The sequence below is a fragment of the Myotis daubentonii genome, chromosome 2, assembly GCF_963259705.1.
Source record: "Myotis daubentonii chromosome 2, mMyoDau2.1, whole genome shotgun sequence".
NCBI lineage: Eukaryota > Metazoa > Chordata > Mammalia > Chiroptera > Vespertilionidae > Myotis > Myotis daubentonii.
In genome coordinates, this window is record NC_081841.1 from 200,131,703 (window position 1) to 200,156,948 (window position 25,246).

The window sequence follows — 25,246 nt, forward strand, 5'->3', positions numbered from 1 at the left end:
CTAGGGCTTCAGGAAATCTCATGTGGATCTAATGGTACCTGGGCTAGACAACAGGCTTTCAATGAACCCTGCTAAGTCTGTGTTAGGTTTTCACAAGTATAATGGTAATAAGAGACAACCCCAGGTTGCCTGCAGACATCCTAGTGCCATTAAAAGAGCACATCTTGTCTAATTAGAAGATCTGTACCCATTCAAATCAGATACCTCACTTGACCCTTCATCTATAAAATGGAAATAAAATGTTAACTTTATCTATTTTGAAAATCACATCACTTACAAATATAAAACATCTAACACACTATTTGGTAGATAGAATTTCCCTTTGAATTTGAGACTTTCCCTTTTGATTCTTCTTTATCTATCTTACCTTCCTAGTAGGGATAGGGAGCCCTAAAATGATGGGAGTAGGTGGAGAGAATGGGAGGAGAAAAGCTTCCTTTCAATCCATTAGGTTTCTTCAGTTCTACCATTAACACCCTGGTAAGTGAGTCCAGTAACTCAAAGGGCCCCAGAGACTCTGGATGTTGTTATGATGGATGGTTTGAGTGTATTGGCTAGTTCAGTTTAATCCTTCCCAGAAGTGTGGGTTCAGCAACCCATTCAGTGGAAGATGGGAGTGCTCATACTCCTCATGACCCATAAACAAATCTGGGCTATTTGGTGAGGCTCTTGTTTGTGTTTGTTTGTTTTGTTAATCAGGAATCTTACTCTGAAGTAATGAGATCAAATAAGGAATAGCAAAATATAACAAATATCCCCCAAAATTGTTTTGGATTGGAAGTATTGGTATGTGGGGTGCGGTTACGGTGTTTGGGCCAGGTTCAAGCCTCGGACTAATGAAAGGACAGGGTCCTCTCATTGCCACGTTCAAGTCCCAGCTGGAGGGCAGGGCCCTCCCAGCACAATCACAGCCAACGGCTGTGGTTGTAAGCGTGAACCTATGGTCCGAACACGTAGACTCACGTGCCTTGTGATGGAGTTCGGGTGCATGTAGTTAAGTGAGGTTGAAACTCACGAGAATGCTGTAAACAACGTGATCACGCCCCTACTTTGCCTCGTGGCATCTGCTATAAAATAAAGACATGGCTTGTGGGTGCTGTTGTTGTCTCCTCATCAGGGAGGCAGTGTCCCACCGAGACCCAGCTATTATTCTCTTGTCTGTCTTTCCTTAATCCTTTCACCGCCCCCCCCCCCCCCCCCCGCCACTCATCACCCTTGGTCGTGCTGGCGTGGCACATTGGTATAAGCAAATAATTTTTCTCTGTCTGCTGATAGGCCTTAAAGCAATGATATCCCAAGAACAATAACTACACCTGGCACCAAGGTCTGAATTTCTAAATACTACCCCTCACTTAAAGGAAGAGGGAATCCTACTATAAGGCTGATTTCAGGGATAGGGTAGGGAAGACACAAAAGGATCCTAGAATATCTGTATTGTCAAAAAGTAAAAAAGAGCTCAAAGAAAATGTGCACACACCAAAAGGACAAAAGAGAGCTTGAAGGGGTTCCTCTGGTCAGATCTGGGAGAACTTGAGCACCAAAATAAATAAGGTCAGCAATGGGTTATACTCTTAAGAGTAAAAATCTAAACAATTCACTAGTTGTTAAATCCACTGTGGGGATTGATGGAGACCAGAATAGTTCATATTCTGAAAGTAATCCTTCAAATTACTTATTAATTAAAAAAGTAAAGCTTGTAACGACAGCAGAGAGTCACTGTTCAAAATTAATATCCTCAACAGGGGGCAAACAGACTTAGTGTACTTCCAGATATGTTACCCTGAGAAGGATACATATTACTCATGTAGTGCTCCAGCCCAAAGGGTGTGGCCTGAATCCAATCATGTGAAATTACCAGGCAAATCCAAAATGAGTTGCATTTTATAAAATAATTGGGCTGCACTCATCAACAATGTCAATTTCACCACAGGCAAAGATAGGCTGAGGAACGGTGCAGATTTAAGTAGTCTAAAGAGACATGATAATTAATTGTGTGATGTGATCCTGGGTTGGATCCTGTGTGGGGAAAATTCCATTAAGGACATTAGTAAGATCATGATGAAATTTGAAAATGAACTGTGAATTAGATAAAAATATTGTGTAAAAGCTAAATTTCCTGGATTTGATAACTGTAGGATACTGTCCTTGTTCTTAGAAAATACACATTGAAATAATAAAGGGAAACAGGCCCAAAGAGATATATTCAGAAGTGGTTCAGAATAAATAATATGTGTGTGTATATATAGGTAGGTAGATAGAAAATGCAAATATGGCAAACATTAAAAAGTTGATGAGTCTGGGAAAATAGTGTATAAAGATTCTATGTACTATTCTTGCAACTTTTGTAAGTTTGGAATAATTTCCAAATAAAGTTAATAACTCCAGGCTTTCTCTGGGGGAAGTTGTCTGGGGGACAATACAAATATTGGATTATTTTATCCCCTGTGTGAACTATTATTTAACATAATTTTGTCAAGTATTCATTGACTGCTTTGTGCTAGGAACTGTGCTGAGTTTTCGATGTTGATCTGCCCTTTCCTTTATGCTTTCTCTCATCCAGGAATGCTATGATGTCATGGAACAATATTTATCATCTTTTGGGATTCTAGATCTCTCTGAGCCCCACTCTCATTTGTACAATGTGGACAATGAAATAGATGTTATAGATGTTCTCTGTCCTAAAATTAATGATTCTAAGTCTATCTAATAAGTTCCTCTAATTCTCATTGTTTCTTTCTTCTCTGGACTTTGGTCCCCTTTTAATGGAATTTTCTTTAAACTGTCCCCAAATGGATGTATTCCAGGTGTTTCTATGGTTGCATCAAAGAGGTCATCTGCAATCACTTTTCATAAATCGAAAATTGAGCTGGAATCCATTCAAAGAAGTATAAGTTGGAAGAATTCTCTTCTTGCCTCCTGAACCATTGTCTCTTTGGCTCTGGAAATACCCCAATACTTTAGCAGGTCAGTGTCCACAGCATTTCAACCACAGGCCAGGTATACTTGCTTTACATTACCAGTCATCACTGTCACATGGTTTTGAGAAACTATAACTCCACATCACATTGAGCATTACACCTCTCTCCCTCCACAGCCAAGTGAGGAACTGAGCATTGGGGAATTCCTCCATAAGCCTAAGGCTTGTAAAAAGAAATGAAACCAAAGCCCAAATCAGCAAAAGCAATTGGGACATTTAATTTTATTTCCTTTATTTGGAGTTTAACAGTTAGTCACTGTTTCTGATTAAGAAACTTCTGAGCGGGAATAAGGGCCTTTAAAGAGAAACATGTATTTTGGCAGGAAACTTTAATGAATTCTAGCATAAACCTTCTAGCAGAAGGCCTCGATGCTAGAGGGAGGCCAAGCTGGGCTCAGTAACTCATGTTATAACTCTTCATCTTGTTCTCTCTGCTCAGTCCAGGAAGCAAGGGGCCTAGAATCTCTTCGTTATATAAAGTAGCTGGCTCTATGTGTCTGAGGGAAGGCCTATTCGTTTTCCTAGACTGAAGCCAACACTGAACTTGATAAGAGCCCTCTGCAGAGTGTAGAGAAGGAGATGGCAATGGTATTCGAGAATCAGGTGAATTTCTTTTATGGGTTTGGGAAGGGATGCCAGATGGAGGACATCTGGACAGCTTGTGGGGACCATGGGGTAAACTGTTGTGCCTGTTTATGTTATTCTTCATTTATTGTGAACCTTCCACATGATGCCAGGCCTTGGGATATTGTGGTCAAATAAGGTGCCCATGGAGCATACAGTCTGTTGGGGAAAATTGTCCAATAGCTAGATAACCACAACTCAGTGTGGCATGTATCATTTTTGAAGTTCTATGGGAGAACATGAGGGAAAAAGTCATGCTGCCATGGCCAGGGTAGGCGTAAGGCAATGAAAATCTTTCCAAAGGAGGTGATATTTGTGCTGGATCTAAAAGATGGAGGAGGTTCATAGGGTGAAGAAGAGGAAGAATATTTTAAGCAGGGAAAAAAAGCAGATGCTTATGAAATATTACCTGAATTGTGTTTAGGATGCTACATAGTGAGGGGTACGAGACAATACAAGAAGTGTAGATTGAACTATGATTTTGGAGGTCCTCATGTTCCGTGTTAGGAATTCAGTCTTGATTCTACCTCTGGGTGATAGGAAGCTAGGGAATGGCCATGAGCAGGGGAGGTACATGCTCACTCTAGTAACTGTGCAGAGGTGGATTCTAGAGCTTGGTAAAAAGTTTTAACAGTAATCAAGATGAGAGGGTGTGCGGTTCTGAATTAGGGCATGAATTGAGAGAAAGGAGAAAGTTGATAGGTTCAAAAATGCATATAGGGGGATAAATAGGATATAGAGGATGAAGAGGAGTTAAGGTGGGAGCCTTCCTTTTTGAAATCTTGCTTTGTACTGTTCTTCTTCTTCCCCTTCTCTCTCTTCTCTCCTCTCTCCCCTCCTCCTCTTCCCCCCTTTTTTCTTTTGCCTCTCCTGCCTCCTCCTCCTCTTACTTGTGCTCCATATCCCCCACTTCCCTCTCCCTGTTATGTTCTTCCTTCTCCCACTCCTCCTCCTTATTTTCTTCTTCCTATTTATTGTTCTTCTTCAGTAATTCCCCAATGTTCTCTGAGAAAGTGAGCTATGTTCTTGAAGAAACATGTTTTAAATCTTATCCAATTTCTAATAACATCTAATCCATATCTCATTTTCCTCAGAGAGCTGAAAACCTCATGGTGGGGAGGGCTGCATTTCCCAGTTCCATAGGAACCCTTCCTTATATCCAAAGAACCATGCTCCTCATCTGCGTGCAGCCTGGTGATGTAACTAAAATGTTGTGACCACTCAGCAGAATTGCCCCAAGGGACCTCTTTGCTCACTACAGCATGTCTATCATGTCCAGAGGCCCAGTGTGCACTCAGTAGGCAGTAGGGGGTGATGATGTTTATACTTCCAGTGTTCTAATGGGATCCACTTCCTATGCTGTCATCCTAGTGTGCTCCCAGGATTAGTTTCTTGGGACTGTAACCAAGAACCACAAACTGGGCACCTTAAGACAACATAAATTTATTGTCTCACAGTTCAACAGCCCGGAGTCTGACATCAAAATAATGTTGGTGGGACCATGTTCTTTTTTATGTCTTTCTGGTTTTTTCTTGCCTCTTCTTAGATTCTGGCAGTTCTTTGCCATCCTTGACTTGTAGATGTATCACTTCAATATCTGCTTCTGTTGTCACATGGCCAACTTCTCCTGTATGTCTTTATATGGTGCTCTTCTTTCTTATAAAGACCTCATTCATATTGAATTAAAGTCCACCCTATGCCAATATGACCTTATCTTAATTACATCTGCAATGACCCTATTTCCAAATAAAGTCATACTCTGATGTGCTGTGGTCGGTAAACTGCGGCTCGCGAGCCACACGCGGCTCTTTGGCCCCTTCAGTGCGGCTCTTCCTAAGCCTTAGGAGTACCCTAATTAAGTTAATAACAATGTACCTATCTATATAGTTTAAGTTTAAAAAATTTGGCTTTCAAAAGAAATTTCAATCGTACTGTTGATATTTGGCTCTGTTGACTAATGAGTTTGCCGACCACTATTAGGGGATAGGGCTTCAATATATCTTTTTTTAAAAATATATTTTATTGATTTTTTACAGAGAGGAAGGGAGAGGGATAGAGAGTTAGAATCATCGATCAGCTGCCTCCTGCATACCCCCTACTGGTGATGTGCTCGCAAGCAAGGTATATGCCCTTGACCTGAATCGAACCTGGGACCCTTCAGTCCGCAGGCTGACGCTCTGTCCACTGAGCCAAACCAGTTAGGGCCAATATATCTTTCTGAGGACACAATTCAAGCCATAACACTCCCTAATACCCTTTTTAAAAACTTATTTTATTTTAATTTAAATTTGTTATTGTTTAAATAACATATGTCTCCTTTTTCACCTATTGACCTCTCCCCAGCCACTTCCACCCCTCCAACACATGCCCTTCCTCCCTCTACTGTCTATGTCCATTGGTTTTGCTTATATGCATGCTTAAAAGTACTTTGGTTGATACTCACTTATGGAAAGAGGATAGCTATGTTTATAGTGACCTAATGAATTCTGAATTATGATTTTCTCAGAAAAAGTAAAAAGGGTATGAGGTTGAAAGATCAGAAAATCAGAATTCAGAATTCATTAAGTCACTATAAGCTTTAGCTATCCTCTTTCCATAAGTGAGTATCTTCTAAAATTTGACTGAGGTAAGTGGAGGTAATTGAAGACCTAGAAGTCTTTTATAAAACTGAAAATAGTCTTTCACACCTGTTCCAATATATATATCTATAAGGTTTGGTTTTAGCTCTCATATGATCAGTTGGGATCCAATGAAGGGCTTAGAGTTCTGCCTATAATTGTGACTATATTCAGCTCATAAAATTTAATCGAACACTCTGACTCCTGATGATTTATTTGTGAAGTTATGTGTGTTTATAGGCATATGTGACCTCAAGACATCTGTGTACATCTGAGAGCCACAGTAATGCACTGTGCCTTGGTAACTATACCCCAGAGCTATTAGGACAGTATCTGCTCCTCTTGTCTACTTTTTAGGTTTAGGAGAATTCAAGGAAAATCCACAAATAAGGATTTCATGGTGGGTAAAAGCCAACTTTTATCCTTATCATAGAACCATCCACTTGGCCTCTGTCCTATGTTCAGGAAAAAAGTCTGATTTTTAAAGCAGCTGGGTTGTGTATCATTCATTGTTAATTCACTTGAGTTATTATTATAAAACAACTCAGAGCAGGATGCATTATATGGTATCTAAATCATAAAGCCAGAGCGAGGATTTTGCGAGAAATATAATCAAAGTTAGGTAAACATGGAGGGGGGCGGTATATATTTCTAAAATGGAACCAGAAGTGTGTATGCTGAACTAAGAATTTGGAAGTGTGTTTAAATTCAGATTATTTAGGCAGAAATCCAATGCAACCTGAGTTAGAGGACTATGGACTCCAGGACCTTTCATGGCAGATCTCATCCTTCCCCTGGGCCCTGGAGGAGCCAGCAGACCCTGAAGTTAGAAAATGTGGCTCCTCTCCATGTGACTAGCAGACATCCAGAGAAGAAAACTATTTCTGATGTTCAAAGGATGCAAAAAGTCATAAAACTTACAATTCACATAAAGAGATTTGGCCAAGGTGACTTGAATTCTCTTATCCAATAGAATGTATTGAGCACCTACCATGAGGCAGTGACTATCCCAAGTACAATAGATAGACAACCAACAAGACAGAAGAAACAGTCAGGGATGTGCAGAGCTTGCCTTGCAAGAGAGCACTACACCAAGGGGCAGAGCGAACAGTTACTTGAAAGGGGAGCTCCTGTGGCCAAGTCCTGTGTCTGAGAAGCTGTGACCCCCTGAGTTGGGCTGGGGACAGTGACATTTTCTTATTCCCACAAAGGTTTATTATGAGCCCTTGGAGATCATGCAGGTGGTTCCGGCTCTCATGGAGGGGTCAAGCGGGGGGTATGAGACATTAAGTAGGTAGACATCTTATAAATAAGATACTTTCATAATAATTGATGTAGATGTCTTTGGTACCCATGCCAAGCTCCTTTGGTGACCTCTGATTTCAACCTTGGTGGACAATTCCATGTGAGCTCAGAATTTTCTGAGACTACCCACTTTTATCCTGCATCCCGTGTCTCCCACCTTCTGCCCAGGGTTTTCCCAGATATCTCTCAGGAGCTCCTTGGCCAGCAGCAGACTAGTGAAGGGCAATTCATGCTTCCAGGAATGACCCTCAGTGAACACCAGGAATTGGTGGGTAAATGCTCCTGTCTCCCAGTCTTTGAGGTGGACAGGGCTGGGCTCTGTTTTGAGCTCTTCTCAATCTTCACCAGAGTGTGAGAGGAATCAGGCACCTTTTTGCGACATCACGGCCCATGATAATGCACATGTATATTGGCTTTTCCTCTTCCTCACTTCTGCTTCCTGGGATCACCTGCCAAATAAACAACCTACACCCAAGTCCTTGCCTCAGGTTCTGCTTTTGAGGAAACCCAGACTTTCAGATAGGCTTGAAGAAAGAAATAAAATAAAAAATACTGAGGCATCCCTGAAGAGATGACAAGTGAACTGGAGTAATCGCCCACCTCTTCAATGAAGACCTACTGAAACTGTCATCAGGGCCCCCAGTGCTTTTGATTTAGGGGCATTAAATGTGAGAGTAACCTCCACGTTTGGGGTGATTTCTCCCCTCCAGCACCCGACCCCTTACGGAATACCAATGTCATCCAGTGGGCAACAAACCCTCTGGGCACTATGGCACATGCAAAGATGACCTGACTGGAGAAAGAACAAGGTCAGTCCCTCCAACTCTCCCCTCCACAGTTTCATTAGAGAGCATATTCTGAGAGACAGCAAAGGAAGGCTCTTGACATGACTTTATATTTCAAATGATTCGGTGTATCTTACAAGAAAGGCAGAGGAAGTTGGATCTGAGCTAGCCTGGAAGGCAGCATGGGTGATTTACTATGATGGAAAGGAAAATTGAGGACCTCAGGGAAGTGGTGAAACCCGAGTGTTGACACCAAAGCAGGAAATACCACGTGCGTGGCCAGAGATGAACCAGCTATCAACTCCAGCTCTTTCACTTATTAGGACTGTGAAGGGACATTTCAGGGAATGCCTGGAGGAAAACGGCTTAATAACATAAATGCCCTTCATCTCTAACTCTCAACCCTTCGCTGCCAATGACATCACTACTTCCGTGCTTGTCTGCACTGATGACCAGGGGGCTGACCCTCTGGTCCCAGCACACTTTAGCAAGGCCCTAGACAGGGGCATACAATCAGCTAGGGCCAGTTTCCATACCACACTTCCCCGGGCCCTAGAAAAGACAGGCCTTGGGAACAGTTCAGTAACTGGGATTTAAAATTAATTTTCCATTCCACTGTTCTCAGATTTTGTTCCAGTGTGCTCACCCTGACATCTTTCTGGTGACTTTGCTTAGTGCCTCAGCACTGGGATTTTTTTAGTCTGTGATGAACGACCTCCACTCAGATAAATCAAAATACGCGTATTTGAAGGTCAAGCTGGTACAAATGTAACTCATTTTACACAAGTTGTTTCCTACATGATGCCTGTGAATTGCTTCTCTTGGTTTATTTTTTGGAGGAGGCAGCCACCATCTGATTGTTCACCATTTGGTAATACGGTCTTTAAACCTTGCAAATGTTAATTTCCCTGCCCCGTATCCCTTAGTGATGTATGTATCAAAATGTAAAAACATATTGCAGGAGCTTAACATGGAGGAATTATTTGTCACATGAAAATCCTCTAATAATCCTAAAACACCCCCCACACCCCTCTGGTTTGTGATCTCTCCTTGGCAGGTCTTCAGCAGGTAGCTGCCCTTTTCCATGGTCAACTCCATTCCTGCCATCTGACCTTGCCTCCTTGCTACATCCAAGCCAGGCTCTTTGCTGCAGCTTCTTCTTGTTGGAACACTGCCTTGATGTTTTCACACTGAATATTCACAAAGTGGGACTCATTTATATTGTGATATTCGTTTGGCCTAATGGTTCGCTAATAAATTCTACGCCATTAGAGTGAGGTCAGTGTTTGAAGTTGGGGGCAGTTCAGAAAGTAGCTTTGCTTAATTTGGCCTTCCCACTTCTTTTTCTTTATTTTAAAATTTGTTCTTAACATAAAAGAAACACAGAGTCATGTTAAAAAAAATGTGACCTTCCACCTACTACCCCAAGGTAACTACTGTTAAATCTCTTATGTATCCTTCCAGAATTTAAAAACATTTAAATAAACACAGGCGTTTAATATAAATTGCCTTTTATTATGCATAACTCTTCTGCAACTTGCTCCCTCTTGCATTAAACAGTATATCTTTTCATCTTAGTGGAGGCAAACTACTTGAGAACTTCCTCCCTGCTTTCTTTTCCCTTTGCTGTCTCTTATGACTATCTCAAGGGGCCACTAGTGTGAAACATGTGGATGGAATTAGGAGAGACCCAATCAGCACTCAGGATGTGGAAGGAACAGGGTTAAATGTGTAGGCCAAGAGTCTACAAGAGGCCAAAAGTTAGAGTTGGGAAATGTGCTTGGGACCAGGATGATCTTTGGCAGGTGTGAGTAAGGATGAGACTGTTACTCATACACACATGATTGGTGAACTGTACTCCGCTGAAGAGGGTGATGATGATAGGGGGCCCTTTTTTTTTTTCCTCCCACTAAATAGGGGGCAAAGGTATGCATAGTACTAGCTTTTGCATAATATAATGTCAGACAGTGGAACTAAATATATAACAATAATTGCTACCATTTATTGGCCACCTGGTTTTCAGAAAGTGCTTACACAAGGCCTAACACTATTCTGCACTGCATATGCATGATCACAAATGATGCCAAGTAGATGGCATTACTCACACCTTACAGCTAAAAAGAGTGAGGCTCAGAGAGCTTTAGCAATTTGCCCATAGCCGTGAACCCTGTACCAGCCACCAGCCTGCCCACCTCTGGAATCCACACTCTTTCTGCCACATCACCTTGGCTCCCATAATGGCAACATCCTATTTAAAGGGGAAAAGTCTCCGTGAGGGAGAAAAGCATGTTAATAAAATGGGGGGGGGGGCACCATTAGAAAGAAAGAAAGATCAACTGAGCTTATAACCTTTTGACTTGGTTTTCATGCTCAGTCATGCTGCCTGCTGCCTGTTAACAAGCAGGACCCAAGCTTTGCACCTGCAGCCAGAGACCCTTTCAGAAGAGTCCCCTGGAACCACAGAAGTGAAGTCTGGAAGCTGTGAAGAACCTACTTAATACTCAGTACAAGGAGATTTAGCATTTCTTTGAAGTTTTCATTGTTTTTATTTTTTTTAATGAAAGATATTTGTGGCATGGTTAAGATTAAAATGAAGGTTGGTAAATATGAGGTTTTTTTTTTTACCTTTTCAGTCTTGGTGTGTGACTGTCCCCTCACTGATTTTGATTTATCTAATTCCAATGTGTCCTGAACATTTAACTGCTTGAGTTCTTTGTCTAAGGAATGTGGCCATAGTTTCATTTCTAAGGGAAATTTATATCGATTTAATGTTATAACTCAAGAAACAGCCCAAGAGATTTTTCTCAGAAAAAAAAGAAACATGGGCATATGCACAAATTCTGTATGAACCGATCGATTGTATGCAAGCGTGTCCACCTTTGGGCTGAGACCAAGCACAAACATCTATGTTTTGGCCATGGAGCAGCTCTGTTTTCTCAAGTGCCAGTGTGTGGAATGACGGGAGGGGGTGGGGCGCTGACTCAGGTCTAGTCGCTGCACAAACTCCAGAGATCAAATTAGCCCCGTCAAAGCACCGAGAGTGTCTGGCTGGAGCTGCTAGGCGGCTGACACATCTCAGCACCCATCAGCAGCTCCGCTATGATAACGCCCATGCCCAACAGTGAATAACCTAATCAAGCCGTTAAATGAAACAGAAGCCCTCTGCCCTGTTTGATTTCTTCCCATAATGATATAAAGTGCAGTTTAATGAAGTCAAAGGGGTCCTGGGCCTCTCAGTGTGTTCAGGCCTTGAGAGGCGGCACTATTGAGTGCGAGGCTGATGTTCATTACCAAGCCCTCTGCTGGCCAGCCCAGCCTACACACAGGCCCGTGCTTGGGAGCTGCATTGTAGCCGGCTTTCTGGGGCAGGTTTCTGGTTGCTGCAGCCCCGCCTGCATTTTGTCTACATAAATTAGACCTTGTGCAGCATATTGGCCTGTCAGGGGACTAGGAAGAAACTGTATATTGTTTCTGGCATCCCTGAGCCCTTCTGCCCCTGACATCTGCTGAGCCTGTGACAGGGAATACATTCTTGACTCATTATCCGAGCAAGTGGAATCCCACCCTGACAGGACCATTAATCAGAATCAAGCAGTCCGGCAAATAAAAGAGAGAGGGAGCGGGCAGGCACGGGAGTGAGCGAGCCACCACAGGAAAGAGGAGAGACACTTTCTAACTTTGGCTTTGGTGTCATTAGGGGGGTCTGGACAACTAGCAATCTATCTTTCTGAGTGACAGACCTGATGGATGGCATTATTTGTGCTTTTGTGTATTAAAAGACAGCTCTGCACCGGCTTGTCATTTTCACAGAGGTTTACAAAAAGCTGAAATTTAATTTGGAGGAAAAGGATGGCAGGGATCAGAGGTGGCTGGCGATTGACAGTCTGCAAAGTCAAGAGAGAGAGCTGAGGGCCTCTGAGTCCAATGATTCGCTGGGCAGAGGGGGGTAGGGGACACAGGGCGTGTGTGAAGGTGTACTTCAGTGTGGCTCTCCTGTGGCTGGGAAGACCACAGACTCCGGCTGTGAAAGTGCATTCAGCATGTGCTTATCTTTTCATTAGAATGAATGTTTGGGCCTTTGTCATGAAAAGATGAGGATGAAAAATATACCCGGGTGCTTAGAAATGTGTCTTTTCACCTATCTGTGGAGAAACTGTGAATGGATGTTTCCAACACTAGAGCATTGCCTGAAATTGGGACTTTATAAATACACCAGAGATGCTGTCATCCAGTACAAGTGAAGTGCTGTTGATTAAACCACCATGGTGTGGGGTGTGCCTGTGAATGTGTATGAGTGTGGGTGGAGTAGAGGAAGACACAGAGATGGGTTGGGGATAAACAATACTGTTGTGCAAATTTCTCACCATCAGCCCTATGATCTAGAGCAGGAGACAGGAAGGAGAGGAATAAAAGATATAACTAAGAGATTACAGCAATGCATAGTTATTTTTTCCAGCTTTATTGTGATATAATGGCCATATAACATTGTGTAAGTTGAACATGTATAACTTAATTATTTGATATAGTTATATATTGCAAAATAATTACCAGCATAGGGATAGCTAACACCTCCACCAAGTCACATAATTGCCATTTCTTTTTTGTGGTGAGAACATTTAAGATCTACTGTCTTAGCAACTTTCAAGTATATAATACTCTCTGGTTAACTACAATGACAGCGATGTATATTTATAACCTTCGTTTATAGCTCTATGCTCCTGAATGCCTTACACTGGGCTGTTTCCACAGACATCTGCTTTTGAATCCACCAGTCAAAACGCATCACTTGCTTTAAATTAATAGCTTAAATAACTTCCAGCCCTTGACTCATTCTCTTTTTCTATTTTTGCCTTGCTGACACCTCGGACCTCCTCCTGGAGCAGTGGTTCTCAACCTTGGCTGCACATTAGAATCACCTGGGAATCTTTTTAAAATCCTGATTTCTGGGCCTCATCCTCCGGAAATTCTGTTTCTTTGTTATGGGGTGGGGCCCAGTACTGATGACATTTCCTGGTAAGACAGTAAAGCCCGCCCCTTGTTCATGAATCATGGAGGGCACAAAACCTGCAGCTCCAGTGGGCAAAGCCTTCAGCCTTTAGCCCAACTACCATTAGTTTTTCCCACTCCGGAATCTTCCTCAATTCCTGGAAGGAGATTTACAGGAATCCTTCACATGAGCTTTGCTTTGGCCAGAGTCTCCCTAGGTGTTGTCAGCTCTAGGCCTTGACCCTGGAGGGTCATGGGAAGATTAGAGGATCATCTAAAGCCTCTGAGAATATGCAGATGGCATAGAATGAGAGGGAAAAGATGCTGCAAGGTAGACTATTTCAATTGGTGTTAGATTTAGTCTTAAAGGGATGGCTTAGGTCTGATGTCTTTAGTTCCTTATATCCAATTAGGAAACCATTCCTTTGAAAACATACCTTGATTTTTCATTTGTCACTATAAAATAACATATAATGTTATGAACTATGTCTTAGTTTGAAACTAGAAATGGAAGGACTTGAAAGGTCCGAGAAAAGAGACAGACCTGGTGGTAAGTATAAAAGCACCTGATAAATGTATGTTATACTTTGGATTATACAGTGCAGGGTTGGAGTGGGAGGGCACAGAGTGACAGTCTTCCGGGTATGTTTTACGATTGCCCTGGGGGCTCGAAGTCACTCCTCTTCCAGAGAGAGGCTGTCCTAAGAGATGACCTGCAGAAGTTTGGAGCTGGCTATTCTAGCTGCACCAGTATGCCTTCCCCTCTCTGGCATTAACAGTTGTTTCCTAGACAAAGGAAAGACAAGTGAACTCATTTCCAATGATGTAACTTTAAGGCAAATCAATTAACATTGATAACAGGCCTCTGTTTCTTCATTGGTAACATGGAGATGATCATATTTTCATTAGAGGTCATTAAACTACAGATATCGCATGGGAGGTGCCCAGCACAATGCAGTGCTTGAAGTACAGGGTTGGGTGATCAGAAAGTAGATCTATTATTATTATCACTAGAGGCCTGGTGCACGAAATTCATGCACAGGGTGGGGGGGGGGAGGAGTTCCCTCAGCCTGGCCTGCACCCTCTCCAATCCGGGAACCCTCGGGGGATATCCAACTGCCAGTTTAGGCCTGATCCTGCACTGGCAGTTGGACATCCCTCTCACAATTCGCGACCACTGGCTCCTAACAGCTCACCTGCCTGCCTGCCTGATTGCCCCTAACCACTCTGCCTACCAGGCTGATTGCCCCCAACTGCTGGCCTGATTGCCCCCAAATTCCCCCCCTGCTGGCCTGATTGGGGTTGGGGGGCTGATTGGGGGTGGAGACAGCCATGGGGAGGAGCTGTGGTTGGTGGGCTGGCCGGCCACACCCCCAAATGGGGTGGGGGGTGCCAATCAGGGGCCAGCAGCTTGGGGAGGAGCCAGGGGTGGTTGGCCGGCCAGCCCTGCCCCTGATTGGGGTGGGGGGGCGATCTGGGGTGGGGCTGGGCAGGGGGAGGGGCTGCAGGAGATTGGCTGGCCAGCCCTGCCCCCTATTGGGGTGGGGGGTGCGACCAGGGGCAGGCAGTCACTAGGAGGGGCTGCGGGACTATTGTGGTGGGTCAGGCTGATTGAGGGTGGGGCTAGCGGGACAGGGGAGGGAGGGTGCCTTTGGCCAGCCGGCCTGCTCATTTTTTTTTTTTGGCAACTTCACGACTTTTATTTGTGATGCCTGTGCTATGTCTCAAAAAGACCTTCTCCCCTGCTGGGGAAAGCACTGGGGAGGGGCAGCAAAAAATAGAAGATGTCCCTGCCTATTGCACATGGACCCTATATACAGGCCCGCCTGGCCTAGGCCAGTGGGATGCTTGGCACATTCTCAGATCCCTGCTCAGGGGCTGGAGGGGTGACTGATGGCAGCACATGTGAAAGGGGAACTCTGGGTGGCCACTCTGGTCCTTGCACTTCCTGCCTGGTTCTCAGTTCCTTCCTGGTCCTGCCTGCAGCCCTGGTCCCCCTACCTGGCTCAGCCTCCCGTCTCCATCCTGGCCTCAGAGGGCCCCCTTGGCTCCTGGGGGCTCTGTCCTCCCCTCCCAGCCTGGAGGTCCCAAGGGGAGGCTATGCTTCTCAGAGGCTCCCCAGCAGCCCTGTCACTCGTGTTCACATCGGGGAAGGGGTGCATGTGGCAGAATCAGCTGTATTAATGCGGGTGCAGGGGCAAGTCCTCTGGGGTCACTTGGACAGTTTGCTGATGACACGGATCAGGGCTGTGTTCTCCTCCTTGAGGTGCTGGTTGTCAGCCGGGAGGTTGGACAGGCCCTTCAGCTCCTCTTCCAGCTCAGCGGCCTTGTGCTCCAGGGCCCTGCGTTCAAATTTCTCCAGCTCCAGGAGGGCTGGCCTCTCTGCAAAGCGCTCCTGCCTCTGCGTGGTATGCTCTAGTTCCACCTTGAGCTGTGCCAGTCGCACCGTGGTCTGGGTCAGGGCCTCACGACGTCTCTAGTTCTCAACACGCAGCTTTGCATAGAGCTTCCTGAAGCCTCCCTAGGGCTCTTCCGATTGGGGCTGGGGTTCTGGGCTTAGGTCTTGCTGCCTCTGGAGAGGAAGGGCTGGATTCTGGGCTGATGTCGGCTGGCTTCGCCTCCTCCCCCTTCGAAGGCCCTCTCCTCTCCTTGTCAACTCTGCGGTGCTCCCTGGCGGCCTGTGTTCCCTGTCCCTGCCCATCAAGCGCCTCTATTCTCTGAGCAGGGCCATCAGAATTCTCAACCCCACGGACTCGGGGCTGCCAGGAAGGGTCCAGGCTCTGTGTGCCCTGCTCTTGATCAGGATGGGAGAGTCCTATCATGGGCAGGCTGGCAGGGAGGAGGGGCTGCAAGGTTGGCTGAAGGCCCCAACCCCTGATTAGCTGGTTTGATGACTACACTGGGTGTCATAGGGACCGGCCCAATCAGGGCCATCTTCTGCGAGTTTGTGTCTCTGCTGGCTCCGGCCCCAGCAGCCCAGAGCAGCTGCTGCGGGGTTGAGGTCCGGACCCCCTGCAGGCTTGTCTCCCTGCTTGCTCTGGCCCCAGCAGCCCAGCTGCGGGGTGGGGGGTGGGTGGTTAGTGCCTGGATCCCCTGCGAGGTTGTTCTCTCCAGCTATGGACTGTGCCTGCATGTTGTTCTCTCAGGATGGGCCGAGCGAGCCCAGCCCCTCCTCCTGAGCTGGTCATGACCGTTTCGGCGTCCTGACCTAATTTTCATATTACTTCTTTATATATATATATATATATATATATATATATATATAAATATATAAATATATATATAAATAAATATAAATATAAATATAAATATAAATATAAATATAAATATAAATATAAATATAAATATAAATATAAATATAAATATAAATATAAATATAAATATATAGATAGTGTGGCTTAGATTTGCACAAATGGACATTGACTCTCGGAAAAAATCTATATGCAGTAATTATCCCCAACCATGAAGATTCTTTAAGAAAAAAGCCTACTATATATTAATTTCCTTCTATGTACTTTTCCTCTGACTGAATATTTCAGTCTCAGTTTACTGAAAGTTTTAGTCATTCTTGACAAGGATAACTGGGAAAAAGAGAAAGTTGCAGGTTGGGCAGAGAGAAAGGGCATAAAATGGAAGAGATAATAGAAAGAATAAGCATAGAGATTTCTGCCATGCCAATTTAAGAGAGGAAAAGGAAATGGAGACAAACTAAACTGGACCTTTGTTTTTATACCAAGGTGGGTGCTGAGACTTGAGTGAGAGGATGGACAGAGTTAGGTCAGGGTGTTCTGCTGTGCTCTTATGTGGAGTTATCAAGGGTGGAGCATAGTGGGAAGACAGGTTGATAAAGCTTCACTTTTTCTAGTGCAAGAGTCCAAGTTTCTCTCCCTCTCTAGCTCTGGTGGGATCCAGAAGGAGGCAGTTGATAGCTGAGTCATTATAGATAGGATCCTGAACATCTGGATGGAGGAGCAGCCACAGAGAGAAACATCCTCTTGGTATCCATATTATCTGCTACTAATTAAAGACATTTACAAGCATCTCACTGAAACAGAGAGCCTGAAAACACCATAGCATAAGAAGAGTGGTAGAGTAAATGGAATCAACTGTAGAGTAGCCATTAGGAATAATAAAACATCTGCAAATTGTTTTTGATAGTCTCTTTAGTGTATTGTCTTCATTAATTTGGCAATCCAAAAAAATATTCTTAAAGGCTCCCTTCTATCCTCCTTGTCCCTTCTATTTTTTTCTCATAGTATTTTAAGTATCTCATTTACAAATTCTCCTACCATGGGGAGTTTTTTTGCTTTGTGAAAAAAATACTACAGACATCTGCCTCATTTTTTTAAGGTGGGGTAGATGGGTAATTTCCTATTGAACAGGTCATCCAACTGCTAGTGGAATGGATAGATGTGTCACCAACCATTCTTCCCTGGACACTAGTCCTATGACCTTAAGCAAATCAGCAAATTATTTAACAAAGCCATCCCTTCTCTGCCCAGACCCCAAGCAATTGGCCATGTATTTCAAAATCCTGATATACTGTTTTTATGTGTTGTTGAAAAATACATGTAATTTTTTTTAGCTCAGTGTCTAGCCCTTCCTAAAAATGGTTTCTATTCTCGTGATCACATACCTATAACAGTAGTGATCAAGTACAAATGAAAAGTCTAGAGCAGATGCATTTTACTTGATGGGGAGTGAGAGATGAGTCATGTGGCATTGGAAGGTGAAGCAAACCATCTCAGGAAGGTATTCTACCACCATTTATTGACTTCCATACAACAGTTAGGTGATTTCTCTACCTGATGCCAGAGACATAGAGATGAAAAGACATAATCCTTGCACTCACAGTCCAGTGGAGGAAATAAACACACATCTGCATAACCCCTATGGAGACAGGCATTGAAGGAAAGAAGGATCTGAAAAGGAACACTCCTGAGGAAGCCTCAGGACTTGATAGCTGCCCCAGGTGGCCCTCTCTTGCTCGTTGGACAGCTAGGAGTGGTATGGTCATTCACCCTGAAAAGGATACTCTTCTTGCTTTTAGTCCAGAAATTCTAAGCCCTCAGTGTCCTCCTAGGACAAGTCTCTTTTAGGCAGGCAGCTTGCTTCTGGGTCCCTGAAGTTCATTTGGTGGACTCAGCTGTTTGTGAAACCCAAGGGAATTATTCATTAACATCAGTAAGGAATGCCTAACATCTGGCTTGTTGGGGGCTGGGCTTGGTTAATTCTACTTGGAACAACACCATATTAGCTCTGCTTGGATTAACACCAGCACTAATGATGACATAAGCCTCTTACTTCATTAGCCTGATGAAGGAAAAATCTTGCATGTTCAGCTCGAGCCAAAGAGTAAGAGCCCTGATTCAAGACTTTGGAGCTGAGCCAGATAAGTGAACCTAGCTAGCTGGACAGAGGAAATGACCCAAGCATCCAGGGAGGGCTGCAGTGGTGTGTTGCAAGGGATACCATGAGCTCAGACAGATAGATTGGGGACACCTAAGTATTTTAGAAGTTGAAGGAATTGGAGGTACCGGGGTATATTGAGAATCTCATTTATTTAAGGTCAGTTAAAACAACCAGGGCGCTGCTTTGGGATCTATCTCTCAAATGTTCAAATGCCCATTGATAAGGGAAGAAATGGTCTGTGCTCAAGAAATAAAATCATCAGCAGTTGCCGAAACCGGTTTGGCTCAGTGGATAGAGCATCGGCCTGCGGACTGAAAGGTCCCAGGTTCGATTCTGGTCAAGGGCATGTACCTGGGTTGCGGGCACATCCCCAGTAGGAGATGTGCAGGAGGCAGCTGATCGATGTTTCTCTCTCATCGATGTTTCTAACTCTCTATCTCTCTCCCTTTCTCTCTGTAAAAAATCAATAAAATATATTTTTTTAAAAATCATCAGCAGTTTAATTTGGAGTTTTTATTGTCTTCTGCACCCCTCATCACTGGGCTCAGACAATACATACTAATAGACGGCTTCCTTATTATCCACTCACAACTGCAAATATGTAATAAGCATGTGCCATAAATCTTGTAAGGTTCTAGGGCTATAGCAGTTGATGGTAGCCATGACCTCCCTCATAAAAGTCAGATTGTAGGGGGACCATACTGACAAGTACTCAGAACTGAAGATATTAAGGTAATGCAGATGGAATGATACTTCACTCAGACTTGGGCAGGGCAACGAGGGTAGATAAATAAAGAGAGCCCTGAAGCCAGAATGAATAGGAGAAGGATTCTCTGGCAGAAAAGATAGCTGCCAGGATCCTTCAGAAGAGGAAATTTGCAGGAGGAGGGTGGCTGCAGGACTGCCAGGGAGTTCTGAAATAGAACTGGAATTAGTGAGAGCAAGAGTGGAGGAACAGGCAGGAATCTAACCAGAACCTGGCAGTTGTATTAAGGAGTTTATCAACATATCTGTCTCAGATGACACCCTTGAAACTCTCTCCCCTAGAAGCATGGTCAGAAATTCACTTCAGAGAAGAATGGTGACATCCTGCTAGCCAACATATTCCTACTATTCCTTCTCAGGTTTAAGATATTCGTAAGCTGTGGCTTTGTGGCTTGAGTGCAGATTCTTTTGTACTTCCTTCTTTCTCCCGAGCTGGAAATGACAAATGTTGAGAGCACTGATTATGTTTCTGCTGTCATTCTGATCCAGACATGACCAGGACACCCACGAATGGCGGCCAGTCCTAGAAGGCTGCCAGTCCGCAGGCCATTCTTAGGTCAGGAGGTCCTGGGAAGAAACCAGGGGACACCTTGGGGACCAGAAATCCCCCTTTGGCTGCCTTCACCTGACACTCAGCTATCCAGAGTCACCCAATACTCAGCCCCAACTTAATAAAGTTTTCTACATCTTAACTGTTTGCATAACACTTCAATCTCAACTGCATGTTTATGCAAAGATAATTGGGCTGCTGTTCAAGTTGTGGGAAGAGTCAACAAACTTGCTATGACTGTCTTGTCTGATGCCATTAAGTGCTTCCAATGCCTCAGAAGGCATTTCCCCTTTTGTTTATATATTGTATTAAATGAGTCACTATAGATAAATGAGTGGCATAGCCCACCAAGGCCAGCATTGGCTGCAGATCTTTAGCAGCCAGCAGAACTCATTAGTACAGAGAGAGGCTGTAGTCTTCTTCTAAAACCAAACATCTAGTTAAGGCAGGATTTGAAGACTAGCTTAATTCCCCTGAACAACCAGAAAGCAATTTGCTAGTGAAACTCAGTTGAATTTATTACAATTGACAATATTAAAATTAAAAGAAAAAATTGTGTTTTTTTGCTGGTTCTGCTTTTCAATGACCTAATGAAATGGAAAGGGGCAGTAGGCAAAGGCTGGTGGTTTTGTTGTGTTTTCCTCTTTGCGGTAGAGAGCTAAGGGAGGTCTGAGGCCTTTGCCTGTTCCCTTGGAAACAAGTAAGCTTGGAGATAGGGACCTGAGAAGCCACAGAGTGAATTCTGGGCTCTGAGGACTTACTTTTTCTGCCCTGATTTGCTGATTGTCCCTGAACAGGAGGTTTTCACTGTTCTATGGCAACTCCTTGATATTGAAAAAAAACTATAAATAGCTAGAAATGATTGGCAGGATCTCTGCAAATGTAAAACTCAATGACACATCAAATGAAAGGATAAAAGTCCAGTTTTAAATCTGAATTTTGTATAATAAAATACATTCTACAAGGTCTGGTTTAGGAAATGAATGGATCAGTTTTAGATTTGCATCAGGAGGCAGAGGTTTGAAGGAAGTAATTGCTGCTGATTAAGAAGAACAGGATCAATAGTGAGTTCCCCGTTTAAAAAAGGGATCTCAGATATCAGTTGTGTTCTACAGGAGGTTGAAACCAATATTGTATTCAAGGGGCTCTAATGTTGATTGTGTATATACATTAAGTGAATTATATACATCATGTATTTAGTTATAAAACTGTGTGAAGTAAACATTGGCCTTTCTTGTTGAAGAGGAAAGGGGGCTCAGAGAGATTTGCTAACTTGCCTAAAAACACACAGCTAAGTACTAGAGGTGGGACTTAGTTTGATTCGAATGATTGGTCCCTTTTCAGTACACCTCCCAAAAGATATGGGAAAATGTGATGACATTTAGTTTTACCTTTAGTTTTTAGGTAATCTTTATACCTGCCCTTTTTATATTGTTTCTGGGAGAGATATTGAAGGATCAACTTGTGGGCTCTCCCTCTGGATTGTCCATTGTAGGCAATAACCCTGCATCCACCTCTACTCCAAAGGCCATGGAAGGTTTAATGCTCCCCCTATTCCAGATACTGCCCTGGCCATTCCCCTCTGTGAAGGGAAGTACATGCCTGCACGCATGCACAAACACACACACACACACACACACACACACACACTATGAGTTACATTTCAAAACTCTTTCCTATCATCCCGACTTCTTGACAATTTCTGGATTTCTCCCTTGACTGCAGAAGAGGATCTCAAAGGGAGTGTGTCTTTGAGATGGGTATGTAGCGATCATAGTCACCTTATGTTTATAACTGATTACTCACTGGTCTGTTAACTGAGCCTCCAAAGAAACCTAGAATTTTAGTTTTCATTCTCTCCTCTCCATTGTAGTTTCACAATAGAACTCAATTTGCAATTTTCTCTGGGCCAACTAGCTGAGGTCTAGTGTCCTTTTGGTCTTATATATTGGATGCTCTTGCTCCCTGCTCACTCTGCACAGAGGGGAGGGTTAGATCCTTCAGGATTGCCTCTCCCTCTACTTTCTGTATTTGACTCACATGCTAATAGAACCCATTCGTATGAATTTCCTAGAGCTGCTGTAAAAGTTATTATAACCTTGGTGGCTTGAAACAACACGAATTTATTCTCGCACAGTTCTGGAGGACAGAGTATGACATAAAAGTGTCTGTGGGGCCACACTCTCTGGAGGCTCCAGGGGAGAACCTATTCCTGGCCTCTTCTGACCTCTGGTGGTTATAAGGATTCCTTGGCTTGTGCTGCATCTTGACATCGTCTTCTCTTCCATGCATCTGTCTCAAAACTTCCTCTGCCTCCCACCTAGAATGACAAATATGACTACACTAGAGGCTCGGTGCACGAAATTCATGCACTGGGGGGTGAGGGTCCCTCAGCCCAGCCTGCCCCCTCTCACAGTCCAGGCCCTCAGGGGATGTCCTACTGACAGCTTAGGCCCGCTCCCCACAGTCTGGCTGTGGAGGCTCAGAGCAGGAGCCGTGCGTATGTGTGTGTGTGTGTGTGTGTCCGCTGGGGGCCTTCTCCCAGCCATGTTGGAGGCTCAGAGCAAGCACCCTGTGTGTGTGTGTGTGTGTGTGTGTCCACTGGGGGCCTGCCCCCAGCTGCATCAGAGGCTGGGAGCAGGTGCCCCATGTGTGTGTGTCTGCTGGGGCCTGCCCCCAGCCACGCAGCAGCGGCTCAGAGCAGACGCCCCTCTGTGTTGATCTCTCAGGATTGGGCGGAGCCCGACCTCTCCTCCTGAGCTGGTCATGACCATGACAGAATCTCGACCTCATTTGCATATTACATATATATTTAGGTCCACCACCCAGAAACAGGAAAAGCTTTTTCTCTCAAGATCCTCAGTGTAATAAAATATTTTGCCCTGTAAAGATATATTCTAAGCCGAACCGGTTTGGCTCAGTGGATAGAGTGTCGGCCTGCGGACTCAAGGGTCCCAGGTTCGATTCGGGTCAAGGGCATGTACCTTGGTTGTGGGCACATCCCTACTGGGGGGCATGCAGGAGGCAGCTGGTCAATCTCACTCATCGATGTTTCTAACTCTCTATCCCTCTCCCTTATTCTCTGTAAAAAATCAATAAAATATATATTTTTAAAAAAAGATATATTCTATGGTTCTAAGGATTAGGAGGTGGTGGGAGCCACCATCTAAACCACTACACCATCTCTGCTTTTTGCATTATTTCCACCTTCTGCCATCAATCCTCATAGTGTGGAATGTCTGTTCTTTCTTGAGCCACATTGATTAAAGGATTTATGATCTTCTGTCCCAAGAATTATCTTCTAATTCTCTGGCCCCAGATGCAATGAAGCACATGTGTGGCTGACAGTGATGGCCACCCTTCACTGTCTTAGTTTTCTTGTCTTTTTTATTTCTTCAAGCCAGGAGATCAGAGCCTGTAGTCCCATATCCAATGGTCTGAGATGTACGGCATCTCCCACTACCTGATCCATCATCCATGCTTTCCCTGCCAGAGCCCTGACAACCTCCCACATCAACACCATCCAGGCAATATAAAGTACTACAGTGCTAACCAAAAATGCTCCTTGGTCCCGGATGAGGAACATCAAGAAAGATTAAGAAAAGAAGCAACTAGTACATTAAGGAATATTTCCATCTTCCTTAAAACCATTAATTTCCCCTGAACGAAAATTCATTAGAAAAAAATATGAGAAAAAATGTCTAGTTCACGTAGAGCTATCAAATCCTAGAAAACAAAAAACCCTGGTGGGTGAAAAATTAGTATTCTAGGAAGAAGTTCTCTTAGGTCAGGAATCAAGAAAAAGCATAACTCATCAACAATAATTTAGATATGGGAGCCATGAAATGTGGATTCTAATCTTAATACTCTCACTAGCAAGTTATGTATCTGGGAAAAGTTACTTTATCTTTCTGGACCTCAGGTGACTCATCTACAAAGTAGGGTTAACAGCATCAGCTTTGTTTGTCGTATAGGGTAACTGTGAAGCTCAAATGAGATGGCAGTTGTAAAAATACTCTGGAAAGCTTAAAAGCATCACATATAATGGGTGCCTTTCTTCTAGCATGCAAACAGTAGCTTGGGCTTATGAAGCAAGACCAATATACACCAATATTAACCTTGGCTTTGGGACACCGGCTGCCTCTCATTCCACCTTCTTTCCAGTAAGTCACTGGATTTAGAGTCTGTAGACATGGGTTTGAGTCACATCCTTAGTCTTATCTACACTAATAAAAGACAGAGATGCTAATTGACTATACCTTCGCTACGCCCATCAGCCAATCAGAAGAGTATGCAAATTAACCCAACAAAGATGGCTGTTAAATTTGCATACTGCAGGCGGGGTGGGAAAGCGCAATCTGCTGCTCGCCCACCACCATCCTGGCCTCCCCTGTGCAACCCGGGGTGGCAGGGAGGGATAGCAGCGATCTGCCACCCGCCTGCCACCATCCAGGCCTCCCAGGAGGGCCTGCTCCTGGGTTGCCATGGCGATCTGTGGTGGTGATCCATGAGCAGGAAAGCGCTGCCTGCAGGCAGCCCCCAACAGGCAGCACCCAGTGGGGCCTGCTCCCGGGTTAGCCGTGGCAAACGATCAGGAAAGCGCTGCCCACAGGCAGCACCCAGGGGGGCCTGCTCCTAGGTCGCCTTGGCAATCCGCGAGCAGGAAAGCACCGCCCGCAGGCAGCACCCAGGAGGGCCTGCTCCTGGGTCACTGTGGTGATCCGAGAGCAGGAAAGTGTGGCCCACAGGCAGCACCCAGCAGCGCCTGCCCCCGGGTCTCTGCAGCAATCCGTGAGTAGGAAAGCATGGCCTGCAGGCAGCACCCGACCCTGGCCACAGGTCAAGGGAGAGAACAACATGCAGGCCAGGAGCCTGAGAGAGAAACACAGAGAGGCACCTGCTCCAAGCCTCCACGGTGTGGCTGGGGGCAGGCCCCCAGCAGACACACACACACTCTCTCAAACTCACACACATGCACACACACACACACACACACACACACACATCGACTGCTCTGAGCCTCCAATGCAGCTGGGGGCAGGCCCCCAATGGGGACACACACAATCACACACACACACACACACACACACACACACACACGACCCCTGCTCTGAGCCTCTGCTGCCAGACTGTGGCCATCAGTAGGACATCCACTGAGGGCTCCTGGACTGTGAGAGGGGCAGGCTGGGCTGAGGGAACCCCACGCCCCAGCGCAAGAATTTCG